We start from the raw sequence: 20,975 nt of genomic DNA on the forward strand, positions 1-20,975 counted from the left end.
ATGAGCCATTGTAGCCTGCCCTTTAACCAGTTCCTTATCCACTTTTCAATTCTTGTATTAATCCCCATTTTCTCTAATTTAACTAATAATTTCCCATGTGGAACTATATCAAGTGCCTTACTGAAATCCAGATAGATTAGATCTACTGCATTTCTGTGGTCTTAAAAAAAAAAAACAGTTATCTTCTCAAAGAAAGAGATCAGGTAGATCTGGCATGATCTACTTTTGTAAAACCATATTGTATTTTATCCCAGTTTTACCTCTGTGCCCTTAACTATTTTCTTTTTCAAAATTTGTTCCAAGGCCTTGCATACAATTGAGATCAAACAGGCCCATGGTTTCCTGGATCACTTCCCCTCTCACTCCCTCCTTAAAAATAGGTACTATATTAACAATTCTCCAGTCACAGGTTAAGACCCCCAAGTTTATAGATTCATTAAAAATCCTTGCTATTGGGCTTGCAGTTTCATGTGCCAGTTCCTTTAATAGTCTTTGATGGAGATTATCCAGGCCCCCCAATTTGGTCCCATTAAACTGTCTGAGTTTGACTTCCACCTCGGATGTGGTAATTTCATCTTCCACATCCTCATTTCCATTAGCCACCATGCCACTGCCCCCAAGGACTTCATTAACCTTATTAAAAACTGAGGCAAAGTGTTCATTTGGGTATTAGCCCATACCTAGATTATCTTTAGTCTCACCCCATCCTCAGTGTTTAGCAGTCCCACTTCTTCCATCCTTGTTTTCTCTTTATTTAGATGGCTATAGAACCTTTTATTATGGGCTTTAATTGCCATTGCAAGGTCCAACTGTGCTTGGCTTTTGGTAGTTCTCATTTTCCCCCCTACACTTTTTGACCTGCAAAAGGTAGCTTTCCTTGCTGATCCTTCCCATCTCCCATTCCTTTTTCTGCTTTCTCTCAATACCCTGTCTGAGATGCTTGCTCATCCAGTTTGGTCTGCAACCCTTCCCTACAATTTTTTCCCCCTTCGTTGGTATCCAAGCTTCAGAGAGCTTCTGCAACTTCAACTTATATTAATTCTAAGCCTACTCCACATTCAGACCCTTGAGTTCTTCTGTCCAGTTCACTTCCCTAACTAACTCCCTTAATTTTTTAAGTTTGCCCTTTTGAAATCAAGGACCCTCGTTGCAGACCTATTTTGTTTCTCCTTCCATTTAAACTGAATTAGCTCATGATCACTTGAACCAAGGTTGTCCTCTGCACTAAGTTCTTCTATGAGGTCTTGGTACTTACCAATACTAAAGCTAAAATGGCATCCCCTTGTGTTGGTTCAGTGACTATTTGGTGAAGAAAACTGTCCGCTATCACATCCAGGAATATCTGGGCCCTATCACTATTAGTAGCACTTGTCCTCCATATCTGAGAAATTAAAGTCTCCCAAAATTACACAATTCCCAGTAATATTTATTTAATTAAAAAGGTCTTTATCCATATCCAAACTGGATCCTGGGTGTCTGTAGCATACCAAGGACTATCCCAATGGAGGCTCTGATAGCTTTCTTCTCCAAAGTGATACTGACCCAAACAGATTCTGTTTTATCCATTCCATCACTTCTAATTTCTTGATAGTCAACCTCATCATTCATATACAATCCTATTCCACCACCTTTACCTTCATTTCTGTCTTTCATGATCAGCACATACCCTTCAGTACTTGTATGCCAGTCACAACTACTATTCCACCATGGTTCTGTTATCCCTAGAATATCTGTTTTCATTTCCTGCACCAGTAATTCTAATTCCTTTGTTGTGTTAGGAAGGCTCCTTATGTTGGTGTACAGATATCTAAGTTACTTCTGCTTGGCTTCACCCAGATTCCTCACCCAATTAAGTACAGTCATTTTACTGCCAGTATCACCTCCTGGTGAGTTGATGTCATTGGCACTATTCGCCTACCTTCTGTTGTTCCTTTCTCTGTTCTTGTATCCTCTCACTCTATTTTTCTTCTGATCAATATTAGAATCAGGTATAGAGATTACATGAGCATCTCCCAGCCATCTCCCCTGAGTCCCTAGTTTAAAGGTCTTTTAATCAGTTGTGTCCACATCCATCCCAGAAGTCTATTTCTCTCCCTACTGAGATGGAGTCCATCCCATGAGTACAGTCATCTGTCCATGAATGCCTTCCAGTGGCTGAACATTGCAAAGCCCTCTTTACACCATTGTCTGAGCCATTTGTTGAGCATCATAATCTTGTCTTGCCTTAGTTTCCCTTCTGTAGGGACAGGTAGCATCCCACCAAAGATTACCTGAACCTCCATTTCTTTAACTGTCTTCTGCAGCCTGGCATAGTCTCCCTTTATGCCTTCCAGAAAGAATCTAGCAGTATCATTAGATACACGTCTAAACACATTAAAAACCACCTTCACCAAGCAAGGACACTTCAGAGAAATAGATCACATCATAGAATGGGCCACCCAAATACCTCAGGAGAAACTGCTTCAATACAGATAAAACCTTGCTGATCACACACCCTAATTTGTCACCTACAACCTCACATTATAAAGAATATGGGGTATCAGACAATGGCAACCCATACTTGATAGGGACCACAGCATGAAAAATCTTTCCTACTCTTTTCCCTTTCTGGCTTCACACCAACTCAAAGCAGCACCAGACAAAACCTGCTGACAGATCTTCACCTCTTCAATGATCAATACCCCCCCATCCCAAACATGCTTTTCAAGATCCATCTGTCCAATTCATGCCTAACACAATATGTGGTGTACCTTCTCCAGTGCATCAAATGCCCCAACAACTAAGTGGGTGAAACCAGAAAAATCATGAGACAAAAACTCCATCACCCGTGGGTGAACACTTTTCACAAAGCGATCACTCCACATCTGACCTTTCAGTCCTAGTCCTCAAAGGAACCCCAACAACACCTTCGAAAAGGGGAGCTTAGATTCATAACTCTGCCAGACCCTAAAAACCATGGGCTCAATACAGACAACTTTTTATGTCTCATTACAACAATTTGTAACACACTCTACACTGCCCCTGCTAACCTTTATTTGCACACTTCATTTTAAGTGATCTCCTACAGCACGTGAGAAACCTTCATGTTTAACATTCTGTCCCACCTTGTATTTAGCTTGGTCATTCTGGTTACCTTCCCCAGATCTGAGGAAGGGTTCTGTGTAGCTCAAAAGCTTGTTCCTTCCACCAAAAGAAGTTGGTCCAATAAGAAATATTGCCTCACTACCCTGACAGGAAACAGTTTACTGCTTTTTATTAGTGTTAGAAGAACCAGCATAGCCTAGAGAATGAGCAGGATAAGGATTCCTCTTCTGTATTATCACACAGCTTTCTACTAAATCCCCAACTGTTACACCCATGTAGTCCCCATGTCTGTCAATGGAACTAAAACTACTCTATGGATGATATATAATTTTCAATCACTTCTATGGCCAGGGTCATCCTTGGGGGGGGGGGGGTGGCTTGGGACAAATCAGCCCCCACCGGCTTGGGGGCCTCACTCTGAAAGCCAGCTCTATTACCCCTGTTTCCCCTCCCCCTGGCCCCAGAGCAAAGCTCCATGCGTGGGGCAGCAGCAGATCCCTGGGCATACAGGGCAGCACCCGGGAGCCCAGGGCCTGCAGTCAGGACCATGTGGGTGCTGCAGCACCCCCCGTGCCCCTAGTTCCCGCGCCTATGTCTTCCAGGACCGATTACGCCAGCCAATCGCACAGGCCCGCAAGGCCCCCAAAAGCGCAGGACCCAGAGCGGTCGCCCCGTTTTGCCCTACCCAAGGGATGGCTTTGTCTAGGCCTTCAGTGGGCTTGGACCAGTGTGAGTGCATAGGCATTACGAAAGCTAATGTAGCCCATATAACCTTTCTTGCTGGTGATGGTCTGGGAGATGGAAAGCACCCAGCTTCTCTCGCTGATCCCAGGTTGAATTTGTGGGTCTGGTAGCTAGAAACTAAAATATTTTGACTTGTCAACTCAGCTCATTAGATATGAAATCATTTAGAGACAATAGCTGTGGAACCCTACCATACCATTGTCAGAGTCAATTTTCAGTACAGAGCTGTCCTCTAGTAAATTATAAATCAACTTGGCAGAATTTAATCTTTTGTAATAATTCTGATGGATAGATATTAAGCATTTTTTATATTTTTATTGATTTAAATTTTCCACAGTTGTGCAAAATTAGGGGGAGGGGAATCAGACAGTGGGAGGGGTCAGACAGTCAGAAATAAAAAGTTAGTTTTATAACTTAAAAACACAAACACCATACGTCAAAATATATAAAGTGAATATCCTGAAATTAAATATAAGAAGTTCTCAAGCAGCGTTTGTCTTACTTTATCTGTCAGTTTGATCATCATCCATGGAAATATTTTTTCATCAGATTGTGTGTTTGCTAAAATCGATGTTTACCCACATTTACCAATAAGTCTCATCCTGCCAAGTCTAGTTATAAAATGACATTTGGTGGGGGTGGGGGGCTGCAGAAGTGATTACATATGCTGCTGCAAAACTAGATGACCATGCAGTTCATTTATTGAAGCGCTTGCATGTCCCATTTGAAGGGCCCACAGTAGTAAATATTGAGAAAACAATGTAAATCCGTGCTTAGAGCAAGTTTCTGATCTTGGATGCAGGTCAGATATTTTGCCAACAGGGACACAGGAGTGCATCTTTCATGCGAATGACCCAAGAATGTACAGTCATTTTGTATGGAGATTGATATTGGGATAAACCTAAATTTTACAGAGTGATTTTGAGGCAAATCAACCATTCCTGTTGACACGTAAGGCCAGAGATTTAAACGTATAATCCTTAGTCCTGCCAGGAGTACAGGGGACTGGATTAGATGACTTCCCGGGGTCCCATCCAGTCCTATGATTCAGGCACCTACAATACAGAAAGGTGCCCAGTGGGATTCTCAAAAGCACCTAGACACCTAACTCCCATGGCAACATGTAGCAGTCTAGGAAATTCTAAAAATCCCACCAGGTGCCTATCTGTACCTGAGGTGCCTAAATACCTTTAAAAGTCTGGCCCTTAGTTACTAGTGGATCTGAATTCCCAGGAAGAAGAATCAGTACACAGGGCTACTCTTACTGCTAAATCACTATGCGCGAAGAAGTGCAGAACCATGCAGAATGGTGACAGAGTGGAGCAACATCCGTTTAGATGAAGGGATGCACAAGAGTCTTATTCAAGAGACCAAGTTACATTTATATAAGCCAATTTAGCAGCTGTGTGGATTGGACGAGATATCTGATTACCATATTTACTACAGTAGCCCCCCACACCTCACCCCACCCCCAGAGCAGCGTCAGCAGCCCCGCCCGCACTGGAGCAGCTAAGATTTAGTCAGGGGTATTTATAGTATAAGTCATGGACAGGTCACAGGCCGTGAATTGTTGTTTATTGCCCATGACATGTCCATGACTTTTATTAAAAATACCCATGACTAAATCTTAGCCTTAATTATGCATTACCCCCTGCTGCCTCCAGTGAGAGGGAGTCTTGCTTGTGGTAGCTGGATGTCAGCTCTTTAGCACCACCAGCCTTTCAGCCATTCAAGCACTCTCCTCTGGGCTATGCCAGCCCTAACTTTGCCTTGCAAGTTAAGAGGTGCATCCCAATCCCTGAGTCCCTTTGATTCACTCCCCTCTTATATGCAGTCCCTGACACTGTCTCCTCACAGAAATTCCAGATCCTCTGCCCCCAAAGGAGCAGTGTGCCAGTTTTGCCTTAAACCCACCACTCTTGTGTACCACATAGCGCTTGTGAGCCCTCATAACAAACTAAAAGTAGGTTCGTTTAAGAAAGAATGAAGATTTAACTAGAAGTGAAAGTGATGAAAACAAAAGTCATAAAACAGGATCTACACATACCGGTAGTTACCTTTCCTGTCTAATAAAGTAGGCTTAACCCCCAAAGATCAGTCAGTTGCAGAGCTGACTAATTTCACAAGAACCAGGATCCAAATGTTCATGGAAGCCCCTCGCTCCTTAAAGGGGTTTCCTTAGTAAATGGATCAGGGTGCCTTTCCCTACACCGAAGCAGTCTTTTGTCTTTAATTCATAGCCAGGAAGGTCTCCTGCCTGCTGTAATGTTCCTTTTCACTGCCAAGTGCTTTCAATAGCTTGCAGTTGTCCTTGATGGTTTTCCATTGACTGTTGTTCAATGTGGCAAGGGTAGAAGACAGAACCTTGCATTACCTTGCTAGCTGACTAGGAAGAGGTGACAACTCCCTCTTGCTTGAATGGTTCTCCACCGAGATACTCTACCCTAGTGACTCATTTTTACCCTGAGTCCATAAGGCATACTTTCAACATTAGTCCTTAAATATTACCCCTTCATACATCTCACAATGATTATAGTCTTGACAAGTTATGAGCTCTGTGCAGATACCTGACATACTACTCTTCATGGATAAATATCCTGTAAAACATGTGTTTGGGTTTACTGAGTTTGTCAAGTCTGTGATGAGAGTTATTTGCAAAGAACCGGGGACCCTTTGCCAAGGAGCCTGGTGGGTACTGCAGAAGGCCCCAGAACAGACAGATAGCAAAGTCTATTATAGAATTTTTGTTCCAAGTCAGAAGGCCAAAATCTGCTCCATTTGCAGCATAAATCTGGAATAATTTCACTGAGCAACTCCATGGAGCTGCTCTGGATTTACACAAGTGGGACTGAGCTCAGAACCTAGCCCAGTACCAATATGGCTAAATCTCTGTATTATTTCCTTTAGGAAATCTTTACTTCACTGCTCAGTACAAGAAAGGTAACACTCCATCACTGTACTCCAGGAGAGCTGTGCTAGACAAGTAACTTTCCTGACCTGAAAGGGTTAGAACTCCACCCTGCCAGCCTGACCTCAGAAAATAGGACCTTACACTGAGTGGGCCCAATGACTGTGTTGGGCTACTCGAAGAATAAGGAACTACCCAAAGAATCAGGCCCTGTAACTCTAAGTATTGCAGCCGAGGCAGGAGAAACTGAGCTGGACACAGATTCCAAAAGTGAAGCAGGGTGTGTGTGTGTCTCTCTACACTTGGAGCACACCACGGAGCCGGTAAGGATTAAGATATTTCTTGAAGGAGGAGCCCGATGGAGCTTGTTATTTGACAGTAATTCTAGACATGTGGGGAAGGAGGGAAGTGCCAGAGGGACATAAAGGCCGGATTCAGCTCTTATTACTCTGGCATCCATCAGGAGTAGCACCACTGAAGTGAATGGGTCTGATGCAGTAACTCCAGTCAGAACTCCAATTTGCCCCATCCCCATTGCCACACTCGCTAGCAAAGGTTCCAGGTTCTATCAGTTGTCCTACTGGCTGAGGAAAGCTGGATGGATCTTCCTCTCTGAAGCTCAGTGGCACCGGCGCTGGGCAGCCCTCCAGGGTGTCACATAACTGTACAGCTTTCTTCCAGGGACTGAGTGCACTGGCCCTCATTCAGTTCTCATTTCCACTGGGGTGACTACTGGGCCAAATTCCACCCTTAGCTCTACTGGCAACAGTGAGTCTATTGCACATTTTCAGGGGAGTAGCAAACACTAGTGACACTAGCAAAATCTGGCCAATGGACTTCAGTGGAGTTACACCTGATTTACACCACTGTGGGGAATAGAATCAGAAGGTCAAATTCTGTTCAGCTCCACACCAGGATAAATTGGGAGACCCTCCATTGACACTCAGTGCCCTGTGTCCTGACACCAGCCCTTTCCAGTCTAGCAAGCGACTTCTCAGGCTCTGGTCCCCCAGTTAAGAGCCCTGGAATAGTCAGGAATCCATTCTTATGGCTGCCTAAATTAGACCAGGATTTAGGTTATTTCACATGACAGTATAGAATACCTTGTGTTGGAACCAATGTGAAACAAAGTGTTGCCCTCTTTTATCTCCTATCCTGCATTTCTTTCAGCTACTTCTAACACACCACAGGCACCCTGCACTGTACCCTGTCAGCCCAGCCCCTAGTTATCTTATTAAATACTTATATGATGGTAGCCCCTAAAGACCCAGTTCGGAGTTATACTTGGTGATGTACAAACATAGAAAAGGGTCCCGAAGGGCTGACATGCTGAAGATCTGTTTTCTTTCAATGCATTTGAAAAAGTCTACAACTGGGGCTCCTAGTGCCATGATAATACAAATAAATAGTTGCAAATTGAAGTTTCCTTAATTCAGTGGAGGTTTTTTGATGATATATTTGCTTCAGTCTCTTTTAAAAATGCCCATCATCTTACCCATTTACCAGTTCATCCATATATTTTGAAAGTCTCCTGATTGTTGCCTATGCTTAATTCATAAGACAGAGCACATTTTTTGAATATTACATGGCATGCCTTGGATGGTGTATTTTAAGCATGCCGTTGGAGGCAGTTAATAGGGGGAAGAATTTCATTCATTGTGTCTTTGACCATTGCCCTAAATACTTCCTACTTTCCTCAATAGATTTCCCAGACATTATACAATCCCTGAGGGCATTCCACATTCCCTCAAAGTCAGCTTCAGTAGAGTCCAGAATGTGTGTTGCTTCTTCCAATACTTAATACAGCCTCATGAGAATGTCAAATTTATTGTGATCTCTTATTAGATCCCAGAGGACACTCATGAACTTTGGCTTGGTTTAACATATTTGGCTCCTCTACTAAGACATTGGTCCAGGAAATCTTCTAATCGTGTTCCACCCATCCCTTTTGAGATGTTTGTATCATGGTATGTTGCTTTTCTAGTTATTTTTCGGAATGAGCAAACAGATTCAGATAATATAAGAAATGAGTGCTATCTGGTCAAAAGTTTCCTCAAGTCAGAGAGCCTTATCCAGTAGCATGCTGGTGAGGGCACAGGTTCATCTCCCCCCCCTCAATCAGGCAAAGAGGGGAATTGGAGCTGGGGCTCATATCAGCAGCAAATGCCCCGAAACCCCAGGCCATAGTACCATGCTCTAGCTTGCACTGAATACTTAATTATTTATACTGAATGGAAGAGTTTCAAGAGGAGGGACTTGGCTCTACAATCTAGTTAGGGCATGTACCCAGGATGTGGCAGGCCCAGGTTCAAGTCTTTACTCTGACTCAGGCAGAACAAGGACTTGGATGTAGGTTTCCCCATCCCAGGTGAGGGCTCTAGTTCTTGGCTAGGCCAGGGTCTCTCTTGCTCTCCTGTTTATTCATAAACAATTTCAAAAGGTCTGATTTTCATTCCACATCAGAACAAAAACAAAACTCAAAAACTTTAAATTTTTCAGTGAAATGGAACTGTTGTTTTCCATCCAGCCCTAATTTTTGCCCAAAAAACTCAAACCAAATTATTCTGGAGGGTTAAAGTGCAGCTACTGTCATCGTCTCATAGCTACTTACTTCTGTACTTCTTGGTTCCAGCCAAAAGAGGAAGACGAGTGTTGCTGTGATGGCATTTCTGACCTCTTCAGAAGCAGGAAGTACCAGATTTTTTTTAAACGAGAAAGCCTCTTCATGTTTCCACCCATAACTTTCAGACACAGGAGGTTCAGATAAGCATCGGATATTCAGCCATCACTGGCTATATATTCCAGACTGATTCATCTCTCTAAGAAGAGTGCAAAGGTGCCATTAAAAGGAAAACCCTGGTGTAACTAACAACAGAGCCACTCTCAGTGCATCCGTAATTCTTTCAATAAGATTGTGTGCATCTGGGAAAACATGTCTTAGTTTCTACTGTAAAACTCAGTGTATGTACCAATAAGATTGCTGAACTAAAGGTTTTCAGCCATAGCTGCCCTTTGCTTTACCCTTTTCATTCTCTTCTTCAATACAAACCAATGGGTGTTTTACTTTAGCAAGTCTCACTGAATGTTTCATCTATTACTACAAAATTGGCTAGGCAGATTTCCATAGTAGCAACTACTTTTCTTCCACTTGGCTGAGATAGAGTCTGACTCCATTTAGACTGTCCCCGATGTGTGTTATAACCAAATACAGGGATACTTAACCGTAAAAACACTCAGGGCAAATCAGTAGTGGGTTCATCTTTAGTGAGTTATACTCACTAACATTAGGTCTGAATTTGGCCTATTGACTATTTCTGTCTACTTCCTGATTCTTATCTATACTTTGGGGTGCAGCACCCATCCCCTCCTCTGTTAACGTTACTCTTCAGATGCTGCTACAATATAAATAATGAACTGAGCCCCAAGAGGCCCCAGCTGAGATCAGGCACTTGTGCACAAATACAGAGTATGCGACAATCCTTGTCTGCAAGTAGGGCTGGCTGGAAAACACAAATTCTGTTTCATAAAAAATTTCAAGATTTGGGCATTTGGTTTTATTCTGCTGTCAGGATTTTGTGTGTGTGTGTGTAAGACACCTGGCGAGACCAAGATTCAAGTCCTCCTCTGCCTGATTCAGAGCAGTGACTTGAACCCGAGTCTGCCACATCTACAGTACGGGGATTTAGCATTCAAGGTTAACTCACTTTCGACGATATGCAGACCCATATCTAAGTCTTCAAAACAGCAACATCCACCCAAACCCCACCAGGCTGCATCAGGTGCTTTCCCCTTCTCCCGCTCATTCCCTACTCCTGGCTTTTAGTCCGACCACGTTTGCCTCGAAATATTCTGCAGCTCCCTGGAACACTGCTTCAGTCTGAGACGAGAGGCATCAGGGTCCTTTTTGTCTGCTGACAATGGGCTGATGGGTTTGGTCTAACCCTGTCCAATTTTAATTTGTAAACAGAGCAGGACTAGATTTATTTCTCAGCTCATGTTTGGTTAGAATTGTTCCAAATAATGAGTTACTCCCTGATGTATTTCGTTTGCCAGTTTATAAAAGTGTTCTCATCACCACTGGTCTGTGCATTAGCAGCACAATTTCTTAACAGAAAGACATTTTATATAGCAGTTAAACCAATGGCAAGTCTCTGCCCTGGAATCAAACATTTATAGTACCCTATCCCATGCGGGTGAGGGCTTGCAAGACAAGTGCCCTTGCACCATGCGCTCAATACAGGCTGAACGTCTCTGACCTGTGATACACAGGAGTCTGGCTAGATGATCTAGTGGTCCCTTTGGACTTACGTTCCAATTCTCAGACTCCTGCTCTGTCAGACTATCGGGGTGAGCGAGTTCCTGAGCTAGGAGAACCCCCACTAACAATGCTAGACCTCAAACAGCCGCACCGGGGACTGCTAGCTCAAATGCATCCGCTGATCTCAAGTGTCCCAGTAAGGTGTGTGCTACCTGCCTCCTCACAAGCCACACAGTCCTTTCCAGATCAACATCAGCACCAGAAGTGCACAGGAAATCAATGCAGGCAGTAGTGTGATGGGCTCTGTCAGCAACCTGCAGTTCTTCACCAGGTGTAGCTTCCTGATGGATTCCAGTGTAGAGCCCAGTGGTGACAGAGGCAAGGTTGGGTGGATGGCTGTGCCAAGGTTCATAGCTGAGGGGGCACAGGCATGGATCATAGAATCACAGACCCATAGGGTTAGAAGGGCCCGCAAGGGGCATCTAGTCTAACCCCCTGCCAAGATGCAGGATTTGCTATGTCTAAACCATCCAAGACAGACGGCTATCCAGCCTCCCTTTGAAAACCTCCAGGGAAAAAGCTTCCACAACCTCTGGTACTTTGCAATTGTCCCTAGTTCAACTCTAGCCAAGAGAGTGCACAGGAGATGGACACATTGCAAGCAAGCTATTCTCTGAAGTTCAGAAAACTTGACACAGAACCAGATACATTTTTAATCCTGTTACGCCTTTGGCGATGAGCAATTAGCAAAATTCAAGGTCTAGGGGGGGGTCTTTCTGTCAGGAGAAGAAATTGTTGACGGGAGTCTGGTACATTTGTTTGATGCAATCCTGTTTATATTTACAACGAACGTACATTAACTCCTGTTTCCCTGAACACAGGAAGAATCACACAAGAGGAGATAGTTTCTGTGCTCACCATTCCAAGCCCCTTATCAGCCAGGACTTTATGCAAAAAGCCCTTTCTCACTAGGCTTTTTTCCTCAGGGCTACACTGTCAGGGCATGTTCTCCTGCCTCCTTGGCTTTCTGCTGCTTCTGTCTCTCTCACTCACACAAAATCAAATCCATCCCTGGCCCCCGAGTCCAATATCAGATCACAATAGAACCCTTGGGCTGCACAGCTCACATCCTATCCCATTAATGCACATGCCTGTGTTTTGGGTGGTAGCTCCTATTTTCGCTCCTTTAGGGAGCCGCTTTTTCCATTCAATGAAAGGCAGTTATTACACCCACCAACCCCTGGCATAACAATTGTAAACAAAAGATTGAAATTCTATTCCTCCCACCAGCAGCCCTACCCCTCACCATGCACAGGACTACCTGCCCTTCCTTATTGCTTGCCCACAGTACTTTCCTTTGCAAGTGCTGGGTACCCGCCTCTCTTTGTTATACCTGTATCTGTTTTCACATAAGCTGGCTGACATCCCCCAGCCCCACCCTCCTGCACAGATAATTTCTTGTTCTGCTAACACAGAGACACAAGCTAGGCATTTCATGGCACATAAGCTACAAATCCATAAACCAGCCTTCAAATAACCTCATGTGATTCCACTGCTTTCCTCACTGATGGTTCTTGTATCTATTTTAGTAGTTCTGTGTGGCCATTTTCTTAAATATTTTCCCCCAGCTGCTCCTTGCTGTCGGTGGACTAAAACTGCCAAGGCTGTTGTTCTAAACTAATTCCAATCGCTGGGCATGGAAAAAAGCAGAAGGGGTAGCTACAGAAACAGAACACTTAAACAAACCCATTAGTTCATGTAGCCCATCTCTATGGCAACGAAACAGCACAAAAACAAGCCATTAACACCTACATTTATTAGCCCGTAAGGGCTTAGCTAATATCATTCCAGAGGTATATCCCCTCCTTCCTCCACACCTTCGCTTGAGTTCATGAACAAGACCACCAGGTTCAAAAGCCAACATAAACACAACTATTCATGCACAAACACAAACAATTTAGAGACAGCAGATTCAGCTGGGTGCTTTCAATGCCTTTATAAAAAAAAAGTCACAATAAAGAAAGGAAAATAGCATCCCTTTTCATTTTCTATTGCCCTATTGTTAACATTTCCAAGCCATGGGGACCAGACTGGGAAGCCTCCATTCCACCTAGGAAAAGGGCCACAGAGGTCTATCCAAAACTGAGTCTCTTGCTGTCCCCCATCTCTGCCATTCTTGAGACAGTTTAGTAGCTTACATTAAATGCTGCATTTGTCTAAACAGAATTAAGCAACAGTATAATAGTATATTTATATACAGTATATAATAGTATATTTACTGCACATTCACAGACCTGAGGAAGAGCTCTGTATAGCTTTAAAGCTTGACCCTTCCACCAGTCAAAGCTGGTCCAATAAAAGATATGCCCTCACCTAGCTTGTCTCTTAGTACATTCTGCATCACTGATGGGGTTTATGCGCACAGGGGAAAAGGAAGAGGTTAAGTCAGATGCTGGGAAGCAGGAAGTGAAAGTTACAGAACAGCAGTGCTAACATCAGTCACTGCTAGCCCAGCTGACAAACCCAGACATTTTACAAGACCCAGTTACAGTTGTGGGCCTACTATAGACTATGCATTTCAATGGTGCCAAGCCTCATTAGTGAAAATGAAACGTGCAGGTGACCTGAAAGGGCAGCCACTGGCATTAGCTGGACCATCTGCCATGGGTGAAGCTCAAGCAGTCAGAAGTACTTGAGAAGGCCATGAGATTTATAATACCTCATTGAGTTTGAGGCCCAAAGAAAACATGACATCATTCAGTCTGATCTCCTGTATAGCTCCTCCCAGAACCCACACTCTAAACCTGCAACAGAAATTAGCCCAAGGTATTACAGCCCAAAGGAGACTAGACTCTGATGTGTCACAGGCAGAGAACAGGAGGGACTGAGGGGCACCAGTGCCTGAGGCCCTTGCAATAGCAGGGAAATGATTAAGTGAGATATCGCCAGATAATTCTGGCAAGTGACCTGCACTCCACATTGCAGAGGAAGGCAAAACCACCCCCTCCTGCACACAAGGTCCCTGCCAATCAGACCCAGGGAAAAATTCCTTCCCGATCCCCACAGTTAGATCCTGAGCCTGTGAGTAAGAACCAGCCAACTAAGCACCTAAGAGAGAGAATGCTCAGTGCCACCTTAGAGCACTGGCCCATCCTATCTAGTATCTCATCTCTCTGTCCTCCCTGCTCCTTCCCTGGGCTGTTTCCTACCACGCTGGTTCCCTGTCTCATTCTCGGTGTACCAGCTCCAAGAACCCTCCCCACCTCTTCCCAGGGAGTGACTGCTGCCTGCCTACAGCCTTTCCCACCAGCCCCCCAACACTCCTCCTTTGTCCCAGGGGGTGACTGTCCTTTCTCAGCAGCCACCCAGGCTGTGGGCTGCTACCTGACTTTATAGGCCTCGCCAGTTCCTGCACAGGTGAGCCTCTCTCCAACAAGCTCCCTCTGGCCTAAAGCTCCCCTGTTTACAGTCTAATTAGCTGATTGGGCCACCTGGCCCAATTCCACTCTTTCAGAGCTAGTGTGGGGATCTCATCCCATCACACCCAGAGTCAGCTAGACATTGTGAAGGCTGAGCACAGTCAGGCTGAGCTAGGTAACCCAGGTGCCGTGCCTTTTTTCCAGCCTGCCTGACTCCTGCGTGGTTACTAAACGTTGCAGTACAAGTAGCAGTCAGGATAGGTGAAGCCCAAAATTTTCAGGACTGTGGCAGACAAGCACCCCACATTTTCAAAGCTTGACCATGCTGTTCAGACCCCTGGAGGCTGCAAAACTGGGCTAGAACTCTCATGAAATCAGACAGCATGGGTCTGATCCCCCATTACTCTGCATCTTGTGCAGTCAGCCAACCCAGTTCAAAGTGGACGTAAAATGCTACATTAAAAAAAAAAAAAAAGAATCTGGCCCAAGATTTCCAATACTTCCTGCTCCCAAACAGGCAGAAAATAGCATGAGAACAGCCTTTAATAACTTCATGCTCCGAGTGCTATCTCTGTAATATGACATGGTCAGTCTTCAGGAATGAATAACCGTAAAATAAGAAACAACCTAACCTTCTGCCCAAACGTCAATCAGCTGAAGTCAATAGAGTTATTCTGAACATACATCAGTAAAAACAAGGGGCATTCTTTGAGCCTATTGACAGGTCCCATTGAACCTATTCACATAATTGTACAAAAGATCTCTAAAGGTAATTTGCCTGTCATTCTGTTGTAGACACGTGAGCAGAAAATATTGAACATAAGGCTTGTAGTATACTAACCCCATTCCCATTAGCAGTAGAACAATTACTATGCTCCCATCCTCATCAGGCCACACCTCCTTTTGAAAGGATGCTCTCAAGAATTAAACTGACCACCACTCTGGTTTCTAGGCCCTACAAAGAAGCAAGTTAGCAGGTTGATACCCTGACATCTCTCTTTTAGATGGAGGTTACAGGGCTCCCACACGCCCCTGATGTTAGCAAAAATAGAAATATCAAGACTGTTAATGGCACGTCCCCCAAACATCTGGGTTAGTCCTTGTGATAAAACAAGGACTGGAAAAGGGGACAAGTTTCAGTTACTAAGCACAGAGAATGGCCTGAGTGGCTGGAATCTCACTTACAGAAATGTATCTAGGGGTGGTGAAGGGAAATTGCTCCTCCAGATCTCCTGGGGGAGAGACTCCACACATGACAAAGCGGGACAAGGGTCAGTGTAGACAGTTCCCCAGGGTCACAGATCTAGCTTTTAGAGAGCTGAGGTGGATCTCGGGAAGATGAATAGCCAAGTCAAGTTCCACGCCCAGCTGGCAAAGGGAGTGGAGAGCCAACCATCCACTCTGCAAGGGATTTTCCAGCAGGTTTCCTGCTCTTCTTGCGGAGAGTTGATGCAATGAGAATAAGAGTAGTTGTGTATTTCAGGTCTGAAATAAATAGGTTTATTTTGATTTCTCTTCTGATGTTGTAACTGCTTTTTTGTCACTTGGCATCCCAACATACAATGCAGATCTATTCTCACCTGGCCTCTGTGCAGGTACACAGCATGAGAGCTGGTCAGAAAAAGTTGGATGGAAAACATGGTTCAGCCAGAATAAAAATGCACCATGAAATCATGTCAATTTCACCAAAATTTCATTTTAGGAAACAAGTTCTAACAGTGTTGAAACACCCCTTTTTGACATTTTCAAAACACAATGTTCTAATTTTTTCTTTTGAAATGTTTTGATTTTGTATTATATAAAAAGTCAAAATGAAAATGAACTGTTTCGATGGACCTATAACGATTTTTTTGGCAGAAGGGAGGGGTGTGATGTTCTTTCACAGAAAAATTCTAAATTTTCAGATTTCATTCCTAATCAGAACCAAACCAAGGTCTGAAGTCTTCAAATCCTCCATGAAACAGAATTTCCCTTCTCCACACAGAGTATGCAGCATTCCATGGTGGCAGACTCAAACCTCCCATCCTGAATACATGCTTCATTACTGCCGCCTACAATTACAAAGCAGCTCCCTGCCTGCCTCTGCAAAGGAAACAGCATTATACACCCATTTAAACTAGACTTCTGGGCCTTAAAATTCTGTTACAAATGAAATTCCATTGTTAGGTAATTAAAGGCCCAGTATTCCTCTAAGGCCATTTTAAGCCCCGAAAGAGAATCATATCACTTGAAACTCTGTGCTAAGGAAAAAAAGACCCCTATAGATATGAGCAAATATCTTCACATTTTAAATGCAACGAACCCCTCCCCACTGTTCCCCCCAAACACACACAAATTCTATTATGGCTCTGAAAAGCCATTTGGCCCCTCTGTAGCTTGTGCCATCTTGGATCTATTAAAATGTGTGAACAAATGACTGAGCAAAAGCCAGTTTTTCCTTCTCCATTTTATACTGAGAAGGCAGAGGAAAGAGGTTTGGGAATGATGGGGGCGGGGAGGAGGGAGTGAAGCTCAATGAATGACTTGCGATTCCCATTCAGGGGTGATAGGCGAGCATCCCCATACCCCTGGAGATCTTGGCGAGCTGTATCCACACAGAAGTCCACGTTTGAATCCTGATGCTCTTCTTTCCAACGTGTGTTAAATTAATCCCTTGTTGTGTGTGTGTGTGTGTGTGTGCGCGCGCGCGCACACGTTCCCAGCAGGAGGAGATGGGAATAGGACAAGCTCTTCCCATCCCCACCTCAGTCCCAGGGGCTGTGCCAAAGTTGCTTAGCTCACACTAATGCAAGGTCACAATTCTTGGCAGTGCCCTGTGTACTCTTTTCTCCCCGCCCCCTCCCCCAAGCTCTTGGTTAAATATGAAAACAACAGCCTGACACCTGCTATGTGCAAGCTCCTTTTCCTCCCAGAGCCTGCCAAAAATTAACAACAGCCCCAAAATATAATTGGAAGCAGCTTCACTGCTCTGCAGGGTGCATAGCTGTTGTACTGTAGATGCTTGAAAAAGCCAGCTTAATTTCTAGATTTCCTGGACAGCATGTAGATTCTGATTATTTTGAAAATCCATCTTGTAGGAATCAGTGAATTGTCATGAATAGTTTCAGGGCATTATTTTCTTGGAACTAAAGTTGTGTGGGAGGACAAGACTCACTGGCCAAGATTCTCAAATTTAGGAGCCTAAAGCTTAGGCTTCTAAGGCTTGGTCTACACTACCCCCCCTAATTCGAACTAAGGTACGCAACTTCAGCTACGTGAATAACGTAGCTGAAGTCAAAGTACCTTAGTTCGAACTTACCTTGGTCCACACGCGGCAGGCAGGCTCCCCCGTCGACTCCGCGGTACTCCTCTCGCCGAGCTGGAGTACCGCAGTCGACGGCAAGCACTTCCGGGTTCGACTTATCGCGTCCAGACTAGATGCGATAAGTCGAACCCAGAACTTCGATTTCCAGCCGTCGAACTAGCTGGTAAGTGTAGCCAAGGCCTGAGTCCATATTTAGCCACCTCAATAAATGGCCTGATTTTCAGAAGTGCTGAGCAGATGCAGGGCAATTTTTGCCCAGAATCAGTAACTGACAGACACCAGGCACAACTTTTTATAGGCCCATGCAACCTTGTGGCAGAGTTGACTCACCCCTGACTCCCCCTTGTGGCTGGCTGTGACGTAACAGCTCTTTCCTCTCTAGCACCCACTGCTGACAGTTGCTTCGGTGCCGTTGTGGCCGGTCTCTTGTTGTGACTCGGCCCAGGTTATGTTTTAGCTCCGCCTCTTTCAGGCTAACAAAGTCCAATAAAATAAGAGCCCCATGTTGTTACATCAGGTCTTGTACACTGGGTTCCAGTCCACAGATCGGCAATGAGCAGCTATGGTCTGCACCAACACACTCCCTGCTGCTGCCTCCCTGGACTTCTTCTTGCCAACGGCAACTCTCACCTTAGGGCTCCAGTAAGCGAATCCCCTGAAGTGTCCTGCTCCTCAGGCTCCTGCCTGCGAGTCCTGCCCCTACTCGGCAGCTCCAGGAGCAGCCCTTCATAGCATATCAGGGTTGAAAGGGACCTCAGGAGGGCATCTAGTCAAGCCCCTGCTCAAAGTAGGACCAATTCCCTTGCTCTTGGGCTCGGCCTTTCCCTGCTTCTTATAGACTAATGGTCCCCAAACTGTGGGGTGCGCCCCCCTAGTAGGGTTGTCAGCTTTCTAATTGCAGAAAACGGAACACTCTCGTCCTGCCCCTTCCTTATGGCCCCACCCTGCCCCTTCTTGGAGGCCTTGCCCCCACTCACATCATCCTCCCTCCCTCCATGGCTCGCTCTCCCCCACCCTCGCTCACTTTCACCGGGCTGGGACTGGGGCCTGGGAGGGGGTGAGGGCTCCAGCTGGAGATGTGGGCTCTGGGGTGGGGCTGGGGATGAGGGGTTTGGGGTACAGGAGGGGGCTCTGGGCTGAGGGGTTCAGAGTGTGGGAGGGGGCTCCAGCTTGGGACAGGGAGTTGGCACCCGGGAGGGGGTTCAGGCTCCAGGCGGCACTGACCTCAGGTGGCCCCAGCATTTCCCAGGAATGGAGGTGCGGAGTCAGCCCTCGGGGTGGTGCCTGCAGGCGGGGACAGTGTGCAGCGCCCCGCCTGGCTGCCCCTCCACCTAGAAGCTGCAAGGACATGCCGATCACTTCCCAGGAGCCACACAGAGCTGGGCACAGAGCCGGGCATGGAGTTTGCCTTAGCCCCACTGCGGCCAACCGGACTTTTAGCGGCCCAGTCAGCTGTGCTGACCGGAACCACTAGGGTCCCTTTTTGACTAGGTGTTCTGGTCGAAAACCGGATGCCTGGCAACTGTACCTCGTAGCAGGGTGCAGAGAAACATTCGGGGGGCTGCGGCCCCAGCCCCTCCCCCAACCTCAGTCCCTTACCCCTGTTCCTCCCCTCTACCCTCAGAGCCATGGCCCCGCTCCTGGCCCTGGGTCCCAGGGGAGGGGGCACACATGGGTAAGGGTGGCAACGTGAAAAGTTTGGGGACCACTGTTATAGACCCTACTCAGGCCGACCCTGCTCTCTGCAGCCTCTGCCACAGCTTCTCCACAAATGTCAGTCCAAACAGCCCTTAGACCCACGGGTCTCTTTCTGCCTTTAGCCCAAGAGAGAAAACTCCCAGCCACCTCTCACCTGGGTGTCCTCACTGGCTTCTCCTCCCGCTGCCCTGTGTTCCTTCCTTTATGGAGACCCAGCTCCTCCCCAGCTTTGCTTTAAAGCATCAATTATCACTACCACCCCTCCAGGTGCCACACAGCAGCCTAACTGGCTCAGATTCCTATCAGCCCATGGTTAACCAGTATGGGGTATATACACCCCATCACAGACCTAAAAATGTAAACACACCACCAAGCAATCTTCAGCCATGCAGCAAATTAACAGATGAGTGAGGTGAATTACAGACAGTTAAAAACAAATCATTAGTGCTTTCCATCAGTAGTAGCTGTCCCCTGTCAATGCTCCCCATCCCCCACATGAAAAAACCTTCATTGTCTAGTTTAAATTCAAGCAAGTACTTGGTTGAAATTTTGAGTCATGTCCCAAGAGCCAACAAAACTGGGTACTTTTGAACCAGAGGAAGTAAGTTCCGCAGCCTCCCGTTCAAGAGTTGAAATGTAGGGCTAGGTCAACACACTAGGCATAGAGTGAGGGTGTCCCATTTACCAGCCAGCTCCCAGACCATACAGGGTTTGATTGATTAAATGTCCACACCTTGATTTACACCTAGAAGCAGAGTGGGAGTCAATGCAGTGCAGTGCATGGAACACAGGGGTAAAATAATGTATCATTTCTTAGAAGACTAAAAACTTGCCCACACACTAAGAAAAAGAGCTTGTAAGACAACTTGTGACAGTGCCTGACTGCTGCCATAAAGAGCTCAACATAAATCTTAAAGCCCCTTTCATTTTCTTCTTTGAAAACAAAGAGCTCTATGGAGTACTCCCCCCACAATTGGGTATTACAGAAGTACTCCAGGAAACACTGATCCATTTCTCATGGCGTCATCCATTGACTAGACATGATTTATATTCAGCCTATGCATAGCTGAGTTTTAAAAAAAAGAAAAAAACTCAAGGAACTGCTGAGTGAAAATAAACTGATTCCCTTGTATTTCTTAGTATAACAAATATGTTTTTTTAAAAACAAAAACACCTCAAATTGCAGCAAGATGCCCTAAAGTTTCAGCAAAATATAATATGGGTATCCACAGCTGCTGTGAATTTGCAATATGGTTTCAAAAACAAAATAAACTGGCACATTTGTGCTAAGAAATATGCATTCCGCTCTTTAATCCTCCATCCCTGAATGCTTAAACTAAGAGAGAAGGGGGAAGCCTTGAAGTAACGAACACATGAAAAAGCCCCGAGAACAATAGCTAGTCTCCAGTTGACTCCAAAGCTGTTATTGAACTAGAGGTTCCATTATTACAAGCGCACAGTGTGAGCAGTGGGTACATTTTTCGACAACAACAACACATTCCAATAACGCAAGAGGGTCAGGCTGCCACCTACAAATCTCTGCAAGTTCATCGTCTAAGG

Source organism: Malaclemys terrapin, chromosome 11 (assembly GCF_027887155.1).
Source record: "Malaclemys terrapin pileata isolate rMalTer1 chromosome 11, rMalTer1.hap1, whole genome shotgun sequence".
Taxonomy (NCBI): Eukaryota; Metazoa; Chordata; order Testudines; family Emydidae; genus Malaclemys; species Malaclemys terrapin.